This window comes from Bos indicus x Bos taurus, chromosome 3 (genome assembly GCF_003369695.1).
Source record: "Bos indicus x Bos taurus breed Angus x Brahman F1 hybrid chromosome 3, Bos_hybrid_MaternalHap_v2.0, whole genome shotgun sequence".
Taxonomy (NCBI): Eukaryota; Metazoa; Chordata; class Mammalia; order Artiodactyla; family Bovidae; genus Bos; species Bos indicus x Bos taurus.
Window position 1 is genome coordinate 10631965 of NC_040078.1, and position 16392 is coordinate 10648356.

At 40.8% G+C, this 16392-nt stretch overlaps 1 protein-coding gene across 5 annotated transcripts in view; it reads left to right on the forward strand.

The window, feature by feature from the left end:
* The window catches only part of LOC113884434 (gamma-interferon-inducible protein 16-like), a 202530-nt gene that overhangs the window by 81705 nt on the left and 104433 nt on the right, over window positions 1-16392 (forward strand). The window lies entirely within an intron of this gene.

The window sequence follows — 16392 nt, forward strand, 5'->3', positions numbered from 1 at the left end:
CATGATATTAATCTTTCAAATTTATATTGGAAACATTCTGTATAAAATATTTCATATAAAAAACCTGGGTGGTGGAATTTGAATCTGTGCTCAAAATATCATTCCAATCTAGAATTCTGGCAGGATAAATGTGACATCAATTTTTCTTTTTATTTTAATTAATTTTTATTGGTGTATAGTTGATTTATAATGTATAGGTTTCAGGTGTACAGAAAAGTGAATCCAGTCTGTTTTAGATTCTGACATAGGTCATTACAGAGTATTGAGTAGAGTTCCCTGTGCTATATAGTACATTCTTATTAATTATCTATTGTATATGTAGTAGTGTGTATATGTCAATCAATTTTGTTTTCTTTTACTTGCTTCTGAGCCATTTTATTTCAGGCATCCTTATCCTGAATGGTTGCTCCTGACCTTCTGCATCCTCCATTTTTTGTTTTTTTCCATTGTGCAAAGAGCGAGCTTTCAATTGATTTAGGGAAGGAGATCAATAATTACACTTTACTTGAATTATGATCCACCTGGAGAAACCATATTTTACTGGGTAACTAGTGCTTCTGTTTGGAATAAACATTGCGTATACAAAATGCATGAACTTCGTGTACATCTTCCGCCTCATAAGATGAGGCATTTCTCTTCTTCTTTAAGGCTAAATGTCTCCTTAGCTCCAGAGCACATCCTTTGCCAGTACCTTCAGAATCCTGATCTGATCTGTTTATTCTGACTCTTACAGGAAACTTCTTTTGACACTTGGCCTTCAGCCTAACACACACACACACACACACACACACACACACACACACACATCTGTCACCTCCATATAAAGCATATTTTTCTGCTATCTACTAAGCCTCCCAAGATGTATTGATCTATTTCTGTTCTTCCCTTGACTGCAAAATTTCTAACTATCGTCTGTCCAAGCTATTGCCATTTCTAGCTATTTATTCATTGAGTGAAGTCGCTCAGTCGTGTCTGACTCTTTGCGACCCCATGGACAGTAGTCTACCAGGCTCTGCCGTCCATGGGATTTTCCAGGCAAGAATACTGGAGTGGGCTGCCATTTCCTTCTCCAAGGGATCTTCCCAACCCAGGGATCGAACCCGGGTCTGCTGCATTGCAGACAGACGCTTTACCATCTGAGCCAAAGAAGCAACTCTTGCTGAAGTCACACACAAAAAGCAACTTGAGAGTGGAACCCAATTTTTCAATTGTCTGTACTCTGTATTTGTACTCAATTGTCTGTATTTCTCTCTATATAATTTCTTAAAAAAAATAATACCTCTTCCATCTAAAGTTTTTTTTTTTTTTTCCTGCAGTGTCAAAGGGATGTAACAACAGTTTCAGAAGCACACCTAGTGCCAAGTGGCTCCGAAAGACCTGAGGTACACAGGCCTTTTGTAAGCAGGATTGGTCACTTCACTGGACTCTTTCCTATCAAATCCAAGGCCACAGGGGTTCTATGAACTCAGGCCACTGTCTTCTTCCAGGCTTAGTTTTCCTCTCTCCACTTGAAACCATTTGGGCTCATATGTGTTTTTCCTTTATGGCCTTTCTGTTGCCTCAAACCTGGGCTCCTTCTCAGTGTAGTTCTTCATACTGACTGTCTGAAATGTTTTCTTAGCTTTGATTTGAGTTTATCTTGCTATCCTGTCTTTTGGGTCTCTCTGTTTCAGATTCATGCATAACATCCTGAAATCCACAGTTTTACCCTGCCATTGCATTTAGGTTCCCAGAATATCATGTGGGGCCGAGTGTAATGGACACCCACCTTTTTGACTCGAAAGACATGAATTAGAACAAACTCTGGGAGATAGCAAAGGACAGAGGAGCCTGGTGTGCTGCAATCCATGGGGTCACAAACTTAGTTGGACACGACTTAGCAACTGAACAACAACAACCTTTCTATAAAAGGGGATCTTGCACAACAGCAGTTTTGCCTAATAAATGTCATTCTTTGGGCTACTGGGTCTGGTTGGTGGCTTTGTAGCCAATTCAAAGGTCAAGGATAGAGTTGCTTATCTTGTGCCTACAGATCTGACTTCTACAATCCTAGGAAGAAGATATGGCTGCCAATTCAGCTTTGAATATCAATAAAGATACAGGCACTGACATTTTGATGAGTGGCATTTCTGTTATCCTACCTGAAAGAGGAGACTGAAAAGTGTTATACCATGGCACAAGAAACTGGAGAGCAAACTGTGCAGGATCCCTGGCTGTCTCACTGGACTTCATGAAGGCACTTTCCCAGTCATACAAGGTCTACAACCATTCTCGGGATGGACTGGAAGAGAATGATGAGGCGTGTAGTATGATAGTGAGTTAGGTCTACTTTTCTAAGATTTGGTATGAAGTTGTACCCTCTTCTAGGGAGATATGAATAAACAATCTCAGGAGCCATGCAGGTCAAATAGGCTAATGTGAACTGGTGAAGGTCATTTTTGTCCTACTGCTGCTGCAGCCGCTGCTAAGTCGCTTCAGTCGTGTCCAACTCTGTTCGACCCCAGAGATGGCAGCCCACCAGGCTCCCCCATCCCTGGGATTCTCCAGGCAAGAACACTGGAGTGGGTTGCCATTTCCTTCTCCAATGCATGAAAGTGAAAAGTGAAAGTGGAGTCGCTCAGTCGTGTCCAACTCTTAGCGACCCCATGGAATGCAGCCCACCAGGCTCCTCCATCCATGGGATTTTCCAGGCAAGAGTACTGGAGTGGGCTGCCATTGCCTTCTCCGTTTGTTCTACTAACCTGGACATATAATAATGCTCAAGGCCACACCTCCCAGACAGCTTCACCTGGTACCCTAGCAGGGATGAGTCCAGAGAAAGGGAATAGAGAGTCAATGAAAGTTGTGGGGGTTGGGGTAGAGAAGGAATTTCCCTTTAATACTCATCAGACAGTAGCTTCATCCCTAGAGTCTGTGTTCCTGGAGATCTGGTAGCTCCATAAAGTACATCCCAGATAAGAAACGTTCTGTTCTTAAGAAGGAATGAGATAAATGGTCAGGTTCAGGCCTACTCATCCTTCCTTTCAACGTTCTTAAGACCATGGCTTTGGATACTAGTTTGTAACTATAGATCCCATGTAAAGTGGGATTTCAAGCCATTGGAAATACTTTCTATATCCATCCTGTTCGTTGGGGTCAGCCACCTACTGAGCCCATTCGCACACTACAGGGTCCATCCCTCTGAGATCATACATGTAGCACTCCATGTGGATGAACTTTCATCTATCGTATGACTTCTTTTTGAACTTCGACATCCTGGCTAAAACCCTATGCCAAGTTCATCTCCTAGCACTCCATGCTCTGGAGCTTCACCAGATTCACTGTTATCAGTATTATCTATTGTCACAGTCAGCCACCCTTCTTGTTTTATAGGTATCTGGGTATTAACAAGTCATATTATTACTCAAGGGAGAGGTCTTCTCACAACAGGATGTAGACTTACCCTCACTTTAGATTGTGGCTGTGCCTTTGATTATGTGCAGTGTTTATTCTTGGAACCAGAAGAAGGGCTCTCCTGGGATTATATAGATAAGAATGTTTAATCTTAAAACAGATTTGTGTGCCTCAACTAATCCTGCTGGGATTGCTGAGCTCCTCATGAAGAAGAAGGATGGAAGTTCAAACCATGATAGTATTGCTCTAGCCTTATATGATGACAATATGTGCCCACTGTCCATTTTCACCCATTGGGCTTTTATAGCTGTGAGGCTGGAGTATTCATGAAGTTCAGTCTTGTGGAGGAAAACAGCCAATTAAAAACGGGATAATGGCATAGGTAAAGCCTTCCAGACACTCTTAGGGGCACAGAAATATTAAGTAATGTGTTTCTTTTCAGGACGGAACTTCAGTATCTTAGCAGCTAATAAGTGTGACTTTTCATAATCCAGTAGATTGAGTGACTGCTATCCAGAAGATCTATCAAAAACTCCTCACACTGAACCTCACTTACCCAGGCCTTGGTCTGTTTGGGGCTGGGCCAACTAGCACAGCACACATTCTGTGAGAGCTTAGAGCCCTCACTTCTGGGTGTTATATTCTCCAAACAGGTTTATCTCTATAATGTAAGATGATATATCTTCTATATTTAATGGTAAGCCCCCAAGACTAAGGAGTATAACTCCTTTGGGAGTTCAAAGGCACTCCTAGAAGATCAAATCCCTTTAATCACTTCATTGTCCATTCTCCAATTTCCTTAAGAAAGGTCAGATTTACCTGAAACTTGGCTGAAGCTTCTGTCCATGCTCAGTCATGTCAACTCTTTGTGACCCCATGGACTGTAGCCCACCAGGCTCCTCTGTCCATGAAATTCTTCAGGCAACAATACTGGAGTGGGTTGCCATTTGTTCCTCCAGGGAAACTTGGCTACACACCAGCTTTTTTTTTTTTTTTTTTTCTTTTTCAGGATATCTTCCTTCTCAGATCTTAGCTTAACTCAGTACATCATGTCCTCTCTAATTCTTAAAGACAGATATCACACTAGTAAAGTGGCTAAATTTACATTTATCTCTTTCAAGATAATGCCACTGTGAGACCGCTACCCTCAAACTTACTTGTTCATCTGGTTTTCCCAGGGTCATCTACTCAGGATGGGAAAATAACTGCTTACTTTTAAATTGGCATAGAGGCTCTTACCTTGAGGGGTCTGCATTCATAACCCTGAGGCATGATCACTATAGTGGCCAAGAAAAGCTCAGTTCCTCCCAGATGTGATATTATTTTTTTAATAGGGATTTTAATTCCAGATAATGTACATATATGTGGCCCAAATGTCAAGATCCATAGTGCTATGACAATCCAAGTGCTAGTACTCAATGCCTAGCAGCATAACTCAGCTTATATAATAATATAACCACATTGCATTCATTAGATTCATTGAATTCATTACAGTTGATAGAATTCACTCAAAAGCAATGTTAAAATATGCCTAGGTCATGGGACTTCCCTGGTGGTCCAGTGGCTTAGACTCTGTGCTCCCAAAGCAGGGGGCCGGGATTCAATCCCTGGTCAGGGTACTAGATGCCACGTGCTGTAACTAAGAATTCATGTGCCACAACTAAAAAAAAGATCCCACATGCTGCAAATAAGACCCGGTGCAGCCAAATAAATAAATTAAAAAAATATGTATCTAGTTTAGCACTCTCTAAAAGAACCATAATTGCCTCCAAGAAATTTCTGAAGAATGGAGAGGTCACTATAACAGTTTAGCTACTTAAATTTTTTAAAATGACTATATGACAAAAAATGGCTATATGCAAATACTATAGCAGTTCAGCTACTTAAAATGTGTTTGAGCACACAGATGCTCAACGAACATATTTTGAATGAGTGCATAGATAAATGAATAAATAAGAGCTGATTTGTAGGTCTTCTGCTTCTTCCAGGTGTCAGCCTGGTGACCACCCCCTCCCAATGCTAATTTCCTATCCTTCATGTGGTCTGTCAGATCTTCTTGTACCTTGTATCTGAGCTGATACTGTGTTAGACATCATTGCATGAAAGCTCCACTACTGGTGTTGGGAGTGGTCCTAGGGGAACCAAGATATTACTACTTTATTTGCTACCAGCCCTGGAGCTGAGAGATTATCTAGATTCCATAGTAGACCTGCCCATGCCTGCTCCAAGAGCCTCAGTGGGGTACTAATGTGACTGTGCTTCTACTAATATCTCTTCCAGTCACTTCCACTGCCCTGCTTCTCTGGCAGGATTTATCTGCTCATTCACCTCTCTACTTGGCAGTCTGGTTAAAACTGCAACCTGAACCTCACCCAAGGCTATAGGAATTTATTGGCCCACCTGGCAGACGGTTAGACAGGAATGGTCTGAGTAATGGTTTTCAAAATTTATTGTACATCAGAGTCACCCTGGAGAGCTTGTTCAGACACAGCCTGCTCATGTCACCCCTCAGAGTTTCAGGTTTATTTGATCTGGCTTGAGGCCCAAGAATTTGCATTTCTAACAAGTTTCCAGGTGATGTAGATGTTGCCAGGCCAAGGGCCACACTTGGAGACTCACTACTCCAGGTGTGAATTCCTTGAAATCAGGAAACAAAGGAAGACCTTTTCGCTTTCATTTCCCTCTACCTAAAATATCTTTGGCTGATTTCTCAAATGGGTAGAAAAACTATTCAGATTTGACTGAAAAAGGAAAGAGAAAACTCAATAGTGCCTTTTCTTTCCAGGGGCTTAGCACCCAGGTGACAGCAAGGGCCGCTCCAGTTTCTAAGTGAAAGTGGCCAGGGGCACTTTTCCTTGTTACCTTTTAAATCTTCTTCTTATCATGTTAATACATGAAGAAATTTACTTGCTGTATCTTTCTACCCTAAGAAGACTAACAGTCATCCCTGCAACTTGGACTCAAGGACTAGTTTGTTGTGGAAATAGATTGCAATGAGGTAAGGCTTGTGTGAATTTTTCTTGAAAAAGCTCAGGCAGAACCACTTGCTCATCGAAAAACTAGAAAGAAACAATGGTTGTGGGTTTCTGCGGTGGGAAACGCGGTGGTATTGACAATATTCCAGAAAAAGAAAATCTGTGGGTAGTTTGATTCTAAACCTCCAGTTGACTGAGGGAACAGAAGTTAGCTTTTATTTCACCACAACTGAGATTTTAACAAAAGGAAATGCATTTGGCTGTGGCAGGAATTAGAATGTATTGTGCAGGAGGTTGACCCAGACTGAGTCTAAAAGGGATTCTGATTTTCTGGGTGTGTTGGTCTGCAGGTGTCTTATTGATGTGAGTTTATTTTTAGAGGCTTTTGATTTCTGGCCAAAGGAGGGAGAAACTTTAGGGCTGGGGATCTGTTTCTAAGAAAAAGACTAGAACAATGGCATGACAAAATGCCTATGATGTAATATTAGGTTAAAAACATCAGAATACGAAACTGCATTATGTATTATTCCTGAGGTTAAAAAAGTACCTAGGAGATAAACTCTTCATAGATTCAGAAGGGCAAGAGTATATATATAGCCTTTAAACTTTTTTTTTCTATTGCACATTTTAATTTCTATTTCTTGTAGTATTACATGACAGAATATTTGTTTCCGTTCACTTAAGATTGAACCCCCTTTCCCCTGCATACACAGCTAGATTCTTTGAGTTTGAGGAATAAATTAGATTCATGTGACAACTATTCTTTAAAATAGGTTGAGACATCTCTTATAGCCTTATTAAATATATAATAAACATTTCTAAATGTCCCATCAGATGAAAGTTGTTAATTGTGTTATTCAGCACTTCTATATTTTTGCTGAATTGTTTTGGTTGCTTGAATCATAATTTATTGAAAAAAACATGTGCTATAATCTCCCACCATCATGGTGATTTTTCAGTTTATTTCTGCAGGTCTTTTGACTTTTGTTTATGTCTACTGAGTCTACCTATTTAATAATACATCTACATGTTTAGAATTGTTATGTTGCTTTAGTTACTTTAATTTTTAATCATTGTATAGAAACTCTGTTTAATGATGTTATTTGTCTTAAAGTCTTCTTTGACTGATTTTAATTTATCTATACTGGCTGTCTCTTAGCATTTGACGTATCACTTCTCATTCTTTTCAACTTTTCATTATTTTCATGCTGTAGGTGTGTCTTTTGTAAGAAGCACAGAAGTTGGATTGTGTTGTAATCCAACCTGATATTCTCTTTTAACTGACAAGTTTGATTTACATGTGTTGAGATAATTGATATATTTGGATTTGGTACAATTAATTTTATTTTCATATTATACTTCTTTTATGTTTGCTTTCTCCTTTTTAAACATCTTTTTTTTAGGATGAATATTTATATATTTCCCTTCATTTAAAAAAAAAGTATTTATTTTTAATTGAAAGATAATTGCTTTGCAGTATTGCATTGTTCTCTTGCTTCTTGTTTCATAAGTCCTATGTCATTAAGTCTGTGAGGACAAGGCATTTTTCTTAGAGTCCAGGTAAATTGCTACCAGATGTTTTCTCACTCCTTTTAAAAAATGGAGGTGAAATTCATGTAACATAAAATTAACCAGTTTAAAGTGAACAATTCTGCAGCTTCTACAATGTTCATAATGAGTATGCAAGCACAAGTCTATCTAGTTCCAAAATATAACAAGGTCTCTTTTGCTTTGCTCTGCAAGATGTTTTATTAGACCTCAGGTCAGGTTGTTTTACTTTTCTTGTAAGAAAGAGTTCTTTCTATATACCTCCTGTGCTGTGCTGTGCTTACTTTCTCTGTTGTGTCCAAATCTTTGCGGATTCCATGGACTGCAGCCTGCCGAGCTCCTCTGTCCATGGGATTCTCCCTGAAAGAAAACTGGAGTGGGTTACCATGCCCTCCTCCAGAGGATCTTTCTGACGCAGGGATCGAACCCACATCTCCTGCATTTCTGGTGGATTCTTTACCTCTGAGCCACCAAGTAAGCCTCTATGCACCTTCAGTTCAGTTCAGTTCAGTCGCTCAGTCGTGTCCGACTCTTTGTGACCCCATGAACTGCAGCACTCCAGGCCTCCCTGTTCATCACCAACTCCCGGAGTTTACCCAAACTCATGGCCATTGAGTCCGTGATGCCATCCAACCGTCTCATCCTCTGTCGTCCCCTCCTCCTCCTGCCCCCAATCCCTCCTAGCATCAGGGTCTTTTCAAATGAGTCGACTTTTCGCATCAGGTGGCCAAAGTATTGGATTTTCAGCTTCAACATCAGTCCTTCCAGTGAACAACCAGGACTGATCTCCTTTAGAATGGACTGGTTGGATCTCCTTGCAGTCCAAGGGACTCTCAAGAGTCTTCTCCAACACCACAGTTCAAAAGTTCAATTTCACCATAGTTCAATTTTTCAGCACTCAGCTTTCTTTATAGTCCAACTCTCACATGCATACATGACTACTGGAAAAACCATAGCCTTGACTAGAGGGACCTTTGTTGACAAAGTAATGTCTCTGCTTTTTAATACGCTGTCTAGATTGGTCATAACTTTCCTTCCAAGGAGCAAGTGTCTTTTAATTTCATGGCTGCAATCACCATCTGCAGTGATTTTGGAGCCCCCCAAAATAGTCAGCCACTGTTTCCACTGTTTCCCCATCTATTTCCCATGAAGGTATGGGACCAGATGCCATGATCTTAGTTTTCTGAATATTGAACTTTAAGCCAAGTTTTTCACTCTGGTCTCTCACTTTCATCAAGAGGCTCTTTAGTTCTTCTTCACTTTCTGCCATAAGGGTGGTGTCATCTGCATATATGAGGTTATTGATATACACCATCAGCACCTTCCAAAGCATACATGGACTGCCCTCAGCATCATTCTCTGTCCACTCTGCTATTAGAATGATCATTAGATCTGATTAGACAGATGGTCTGTTAGACTGATGATTAGTCTAATAGCAGAGTGGAAGGGACTGAGGCTGCAGGCATTCCACATCTGCTTTGGAAGGTGCTGAAGGTATATAGAGGCTTACCTGGTGGCTCAGAGGTAAGAATCCACCAGCAATGCAGGAGACGTGGGTTCGATCCCTGTGTCAGAAAGATCCTCTGGAGGACGGCATAGTCACCCACGACAGTTTTATTGTAGGGAGAATCCCATGGACAGAGGAGCCTGGCAGGCTGCAGTCCATTGTGTGGCTTCTAATTGATCAGGCTTCCCTTGTGGCTCAGCTGGTAGAGAATCCACCTGCAATGTGGGATACCTGGGTTCAATCCCTGGGCTGGAAGATCCCCTGGAGAAGGGAAAGGCTACCCACTCCAGTATTCTGGCCTTCCATGGATTGTACAGTCCATGGAGTAGCAAAGAGTCAGACATGACTGAGCGACTTTCACTTTCACTTCTAATTGATCTGAATCTTGTCCTACTGTTTATTTTATTCATTTATTATTTTTTTTAACTCAGATATAGTTGACATATAACGTTATATTAGTTGCAGGTGTACTGACTATTTATTTTAGATGCTGAACGCTGGATTACAAGGAAACCCCAATCCCTAGTAAGGATTGTTTGCTAGGGCTCTACCTGACTCTCCCCACCTACACAGCGGGTTATAGTGAGAATGTAAAATTCCCTGGACCACTAATGGAATGGAATATTGCCACAGCACCCCTACCCTCACCCAAAATTTTCCTTGATGTTTTCTAGATGTTGTAATTCCTGAATGTATGTTGAAAGAAGGAGGATGAGAACAGATAACACTTTGGCCACTAAAATATCAATATGCATGCAGAGAAGGGTTTGATCTCAGTTTTCTACTTGGCACAGACTCAGTTTCTCTAATCCAGAGGGGCAACATTGCAGAAGGGACAAAGTGTCTCCACACTTTTTGGTTTTAGGTGGACAGGTTTTGTGTAGCAAGGTATATTAAGGCTACTGATTGCACTTACCAAGCAATTACCATCAGCTTTTCACATTAGGCTAATAGGTTGACTGATGGTGGTGTAAGATTTTTCTTTTTTCTTTGTAAATCTTCACATCTATCTTTGTCTTCATAGATAATTCGCTGGAAAGTCAGGAACATCTGCTTTGGAAAATCTTCACTGTTTTTTTTTTTTTTTTTTTAAATGACATTTTGGGGTTCATAGGCCCTCATATACAAAGGGCAGAGGAAGAACATCTGAGAAAACATAGAATTTGAGTCTTTTGTGCATAAATGGCACCTCCCAATCTGGTGACACTTCAGATTCTGGTTCTCAGAGTTCTCATCAAATAAGATACTATAAAAGGACTCCTGAAGCAAGTTTTATGTGGAAGTAGGGCCATGGTCTCGGAGAAGGCAATGGCACCCCACTCCAGTACTCTTGCCTGGAAAATCTTATGGACGGAGGAGCCTGGTGGGCTGCAGTCCATGGGGTCATGAAGAGTCGGACACGACTGAGTGACTCCACTTTCACTTTTCACTTTCACGCATTGGAGAAGGAGATGGCAACCCACTCTAGTGTTCTTGCCTGGAGAATCCCAGGGACAGGGAAGCCTGGTGGGCTGCCGTCTCTGGGGTTGCACAGAGTCGGACACGACTGAAGTGACTTAGCAGCAGCAGCAGCAGCAGGGCCATGGTCTTGGTCTCAACCATACTCAGGGATCAGGGAAGAGGCTGAAGGGAAACCCCCTCACTGCCTCAGCCTTGTCCTGTGAGCTGGTTACAGACAACTCTCTCCCATGGCTTTACAAAGACACCTGCCCTCGAGACATCTTGAGGTCCTGAAATTCTGTCTCCTTCATACCTTCTCTAATATGATTTCCTTCCTTGTTCTTCATGGGAGAATTTAGAGCAGCAGATTTGAATGACTTTCCTGGGTCTGCTTTGAGGCAATTTGGTATAGCATTGACTTTGATAAAACATAACAAAACAAAAAGTTGGTAAAACATAACTCACATGACCTGAGTTTAATGTCTGGCTCCATCATTTAGAAGCTCAATCATTTTCTTTACTTCATTTGTTTTTCATTGATGTGATCACTACTTGACACATATTTTTATTTGTTTGTCCCACTAGTGCATAAACCCAATGTGGGCGTGGAATTTTTCTTTGAACTGTATCTCTACTGCTTCGTATACAGGCTAGCACATTGTCATTAATATTTATTGCATTAGGCTTGTTCCCTTTTTTTTTTTTCTTTTGCAATCCTAAGTAACTCTGAAATGAGCATCTTCAAGTTTTCATCATATGTAACTCTGATGTGGAATCTTTTTTTGAATTATTTCGCAAGATACATCACAAGTGCAATTGTTAAGTCAAAGTCATAACTATTTTTTGACTCAATATGTATTAACAAATTGCTTTCTAAGATGTCCTGCAAGTTTATCAGAGTTTCCATAAATAAATGTTACTAATTTAATAGGCATAGAATGGTAGAAATTAATTAAATTAAATTTATTTGATGAAGTTTCTATACTTCCTATAATGTACCCTAGTCTATCATAGGAGAAGAATCGTGTCACTTCCTTTTTTCTATGCTTAATTAAGAAGCACTAGTTATCATTAAGCTTCCCTGGTGGCTCTGAGACTAAAATCATCTGCTTGCAATGCTGGAGACCTGGGTTCAATCCGTGAGTCGGGAAGATCCCCTGAAGAAGGAAACAGCAACCCACTCCAGTACTCTTGCCTGGAAAATTCCATGGATGGAGGAACCTCATAGGCTACCGTCCATGGGGTCACAAAGAGTCGGACACGACTGAGTGACTTTGCTTTTGCTAGGTATCTTGAGTATGTTGAGAAGATATTTGGCTGTTAAAGAAAAACTGTGGCATCTGGTTAAAAGGGAAAAATAAAGCAAACAGGGACTTATTTATGACATTTTCTCATTTTTTTCTGTTATCTTTCATGTATCTCATTTTTTTTTCTTGAAGCCTGGGTGAGATTACAATCACTCAAGTGTGAATATGAAGAAATTTTGATGATTTTTTTCTTTTCACCCTTTGTTTTGCCAAAAGTTTTCACTTTTGTCTCAGGTTCAAAGGATTTATTAACAAAATAAGCCACTTGTTATATAAAAATAAATAATATAGATATTTATTAGAGAATTATCTGCTTACTTTCAACATATTAACATTAAAAGAAAAGAAAAATAGAAAGAGCAGAGAATACATCACCAAATTGGGTTTTGACCAACATCCAGGCTTAATCAGTGCTGGGATGTCCCCGAGTCACAGCACACCTGGAACCCCAGTTGGTAAAGGGTCTCAGGCAGCAAGTCTGCTCCGTGGGTGAGACTTCAAAGATTGCAGTTCAGGGTTCCTGTTTATAATCCCAGGACAGAAGCAAACTGATACCATCATCCATCTGTGACCAAATTGCAAGCCTGGTTTCATGTTAATACTTTTGTTTTGTCTTATAAAACTTGGAATGTTGCTAAGTGTGGGGCTTGGCTGACCAGGCCCCCTTCAGGGCCTCAACAATCTCAAGATTCCTCTCCCATCTTATTTAAGGTGTTGCAAGTCTTGCACTCTCAGCAGGCGGGTTAGAAGCAAGGTCAGAGACCTGCTCTGCTTTATCTCTGAAGCCTAAAAAAGACTATTCATTTAATTTCTGTAACACCCTCAAATCCTGCCTCTCTTCAGGTCACTAACCAGTTCTAGAGCATTTAACATTTTCTGGAAAGAAAAGGATTAAGGAGGTTTCTAGGGAAGATACAAGAACTAACTGACTGAGGCTCAGACATTTGGAAGTAGAGCAGTTGTGTGTGCTGGTGTGTCTGCGTGTGTGGGTGGGGTGGGGATGCTGGTAGGAAGCTAGGTTGAAGGGACCCTCTGGCAGCTTTGTGTGACACAGGAGAATAACTAAACACAGTGTTATATTCCATCCTTTGTATCCAGTCTTTCCCCTCTCTGCTCCATTTCCTGCATTCATTTCTTCAATCTCATGTTCACCTTGATGTGGGAGTGTTGGGGGAGGGTTAGGAAATAATCTTGTCGAAAGATAGGTATGTGTTTACAAGCCCATTTATCCATGAAAATACCTTATGATATTAAAGAAAATCTTTTGAAAAATTTTTTTAAAGGGAGGTAATTTATGTGGCTAGTTTACTCATTTTCAAGAGGTGTGATTAGCATCTTTATCTGTGTACATTTTTTTGTAGAAAAATAATACTGCCTATTAGAAATGGTCAGGATACAACTGGAGAGTGTGGTCCACTTTGCTATTGGTTGGCACAGACTATATTAAAGCAACAATGATCCCATGAGAAAGAAGTTTTGTTTTTTTTTGTATTCAATTGAAAGGCACAGAGACTTGAATAAACAAAAAATGAAACAACATTGACTTAAACAGACATTTAATCCAAAGCTTTATTTTTATGTCTGCTAGTGAACCACCCAGGGCTGGTGTAGCAGCTTTGCAAAGCCATATGGGACTTAAGGCATGTCTTTTTTTTTCTACTTAGTCACACATAGAGTGTGCTTGTCACCTTATGGCCACAAAATGGCTCTTTCAATTCCGTGTTAGTGTCCTATTTGAAGCAGTAGAAGTGGATGGGGAAAGGCATGAGTGTGCCTCCCCTCCCACTTGTTCACAAGCTCTGCTGTGAGGTCCTCCCCACAGCTTTTGCTTCGTAAATATGGTGTCATATGGCTCTCCTTATGCATTGTGGAGGCTGGGGAAGGTGGGAGCTGTGGCGTGTTTTTCTTTCTCTTTGCTTGCTTGTAAACTGGGCACAACTGAGAGCACATGGGATGCTTTTAGAAAACGGAGTGAAGATTTAACACTGAGTAACATTCCGTAACAGGCTCCCAGGTGGCGCTAGTGGCAAAGAATCCACCTGTCAATGCAGGAGATGCAGGTTTGATCCCTGGTTTGGGAAGGTCCCCTGGAGGAGGGCATGGCAACCCACTCCAATATTCTTGCCAGGAAAACTCCATAGACAGTGGAACCTGGTGGGCTACAATCCATAGGTCACAAAGAGTCGGACACAACTGAAGTGACTAACACACATACAAATACAACATTCAGTAACATTGAGCTGCCCTAGAACCTGAACACTTGGCCTTCAGAAGTATGAGTTTGTCAGCCATGTGATCTTCATCATCACTGGGATTTAAGTGAGAGATAATCATGGGTTTGTGGGTTTGTAATTCATGGGTACAGATGTGAGAGTTGGACCATAAAGAAGGTGGAGAGCTGAAGAATTGATGTTTTTGAACTGTGGTGCTGGAGAAGACTCTTAAGAGTCCCTTGGACAGCAAGGAGAGCAAGCCAGTCAATCCAAAAGGAAATCAATCCTGAATATTCATTGTAAGACTGACGCTGAAGCTGAAGTTCCAATATTTTGGCCACCTGATGCAAAGAGCCAGCTCCTTGGAAAAGACCCTGATGCAGGGAAAGATTGAAGGCAGAAGGACAGAGGGTGACAGAGGACAGATGGTTGAATGGCATCACTGATTCAATGGACATGAACTCACACCATTTGGGAGATGGTGACAGACAGGGAAGCCTGGCGTGTTGCAGTCCTTGGAGTCGCAAAGAGTTGGACATGACTTGGTGACTCAATAACAACAACAACAACAATCATGAATTTAGAATAAACATCAAAAATAAAAAGGCAGGACTTCCCTGGTGGTCCAGTGGCTAAGAATCCAGCTTGTAATGCAGGGGATGCCAGTTTGATTCTTGGTCATGGAACGAAGATCCCATATGCCACGAGTGACTAAGCCCATGCACCGCAACTAGAAAGCCCATGCACTGCAATGAGAAGATCCTTTGTGACTCAATAAAGATGTTGTGTGCCACAGCTAAGACCTGAGGCAGCCAAAAGAAAAGAAAGCAATGGGAGTTCAGGTGATGAAAATATTTTGGTTATAAGTAGTGGTGACACATAAAATTGTGAGTGTATTTAATGCTGTTGAATTATAGGCTTAGAAATGGTTAAAATGATAAATATTATGTCATACACATTTTATCACAGTAAAAATATGCAACAAGAGGGATGGCCATTAGACTGGGGGAGAGTTCTAAACTTCTCTGGGTGGAACAGAAGTGGAGGACCTAAAATGTAATATTAAATAAGATGGTTCTTTGGGGAGGGTTGACCACGATAGCAGTGAGGAAATAGTCTAAGAAAGAGTAAACAATGATTTCCTCTGCCCGTCTACTATTCTTGTTCCTCTTTCAGAGGGCTGTCTAGCAGGCATCGCCTTCTTCCACGTTTGCTGCAGCCTGCAGGCTCACCCCTCCTGCTCTGAGGAGTCATTTGCCAACTGTGTCAAGCAGTGTCTTCCCACTCACATCTGGAGGAAACCTGGCACATGATCAGTATTGACAGGAAAAGCAGAGGCTTTTGGAGTTGGAATTGGCTAAGTGTTAAGTTTCTCAAGACTGTTTTTCATCTAAATTACAAATTATCGCCCAGTTTCAACTTCAGGGCACACTGCTTTCTTACATATACCCCTTTCTTTTTATTTCTTTTTTTAAAATATAAATTTATTTATTTTAATTGGAGGCTAATTACAATACCTTTCTTTTTATTTCTATTGGAGTATAATTGCTGTACAATCTTATGTTAATTTTTTCTGTACAATGAAGTGAATCAGCTATATGTATACACATATCCCCTCCTTCTTGGGCCTCTCTCCCACCCCTCTAGGTCATCACAGAGCACCAGGCTGAGTTCCCTGTGTTATACAGCAACTTCCCACCAGCGCTGTATTTTATACATGGCAATAGCACCTCCTGGGAAGCCCCAAATATATATATGTCAATCCTATCCTCCCAATCGGGCCCATTCTCCCCTTCCCTCTTGTGACCACATGTCTGTTCTCTATTTCTGAGTCTATATTCCTGCTCTGGAAATCCATTCATTTGTACCATGTTTCTAGATTCACATATACAATATTTTTCTGTTTCTGACTTCCTCTTTCTTGAGAGTTTCTCTCTCTAAACACTTGGTGTGGTTTCTGAATGTAGGATATAACTTCTCTAGATGTGATTTCCCATTTGCTTCAAAAT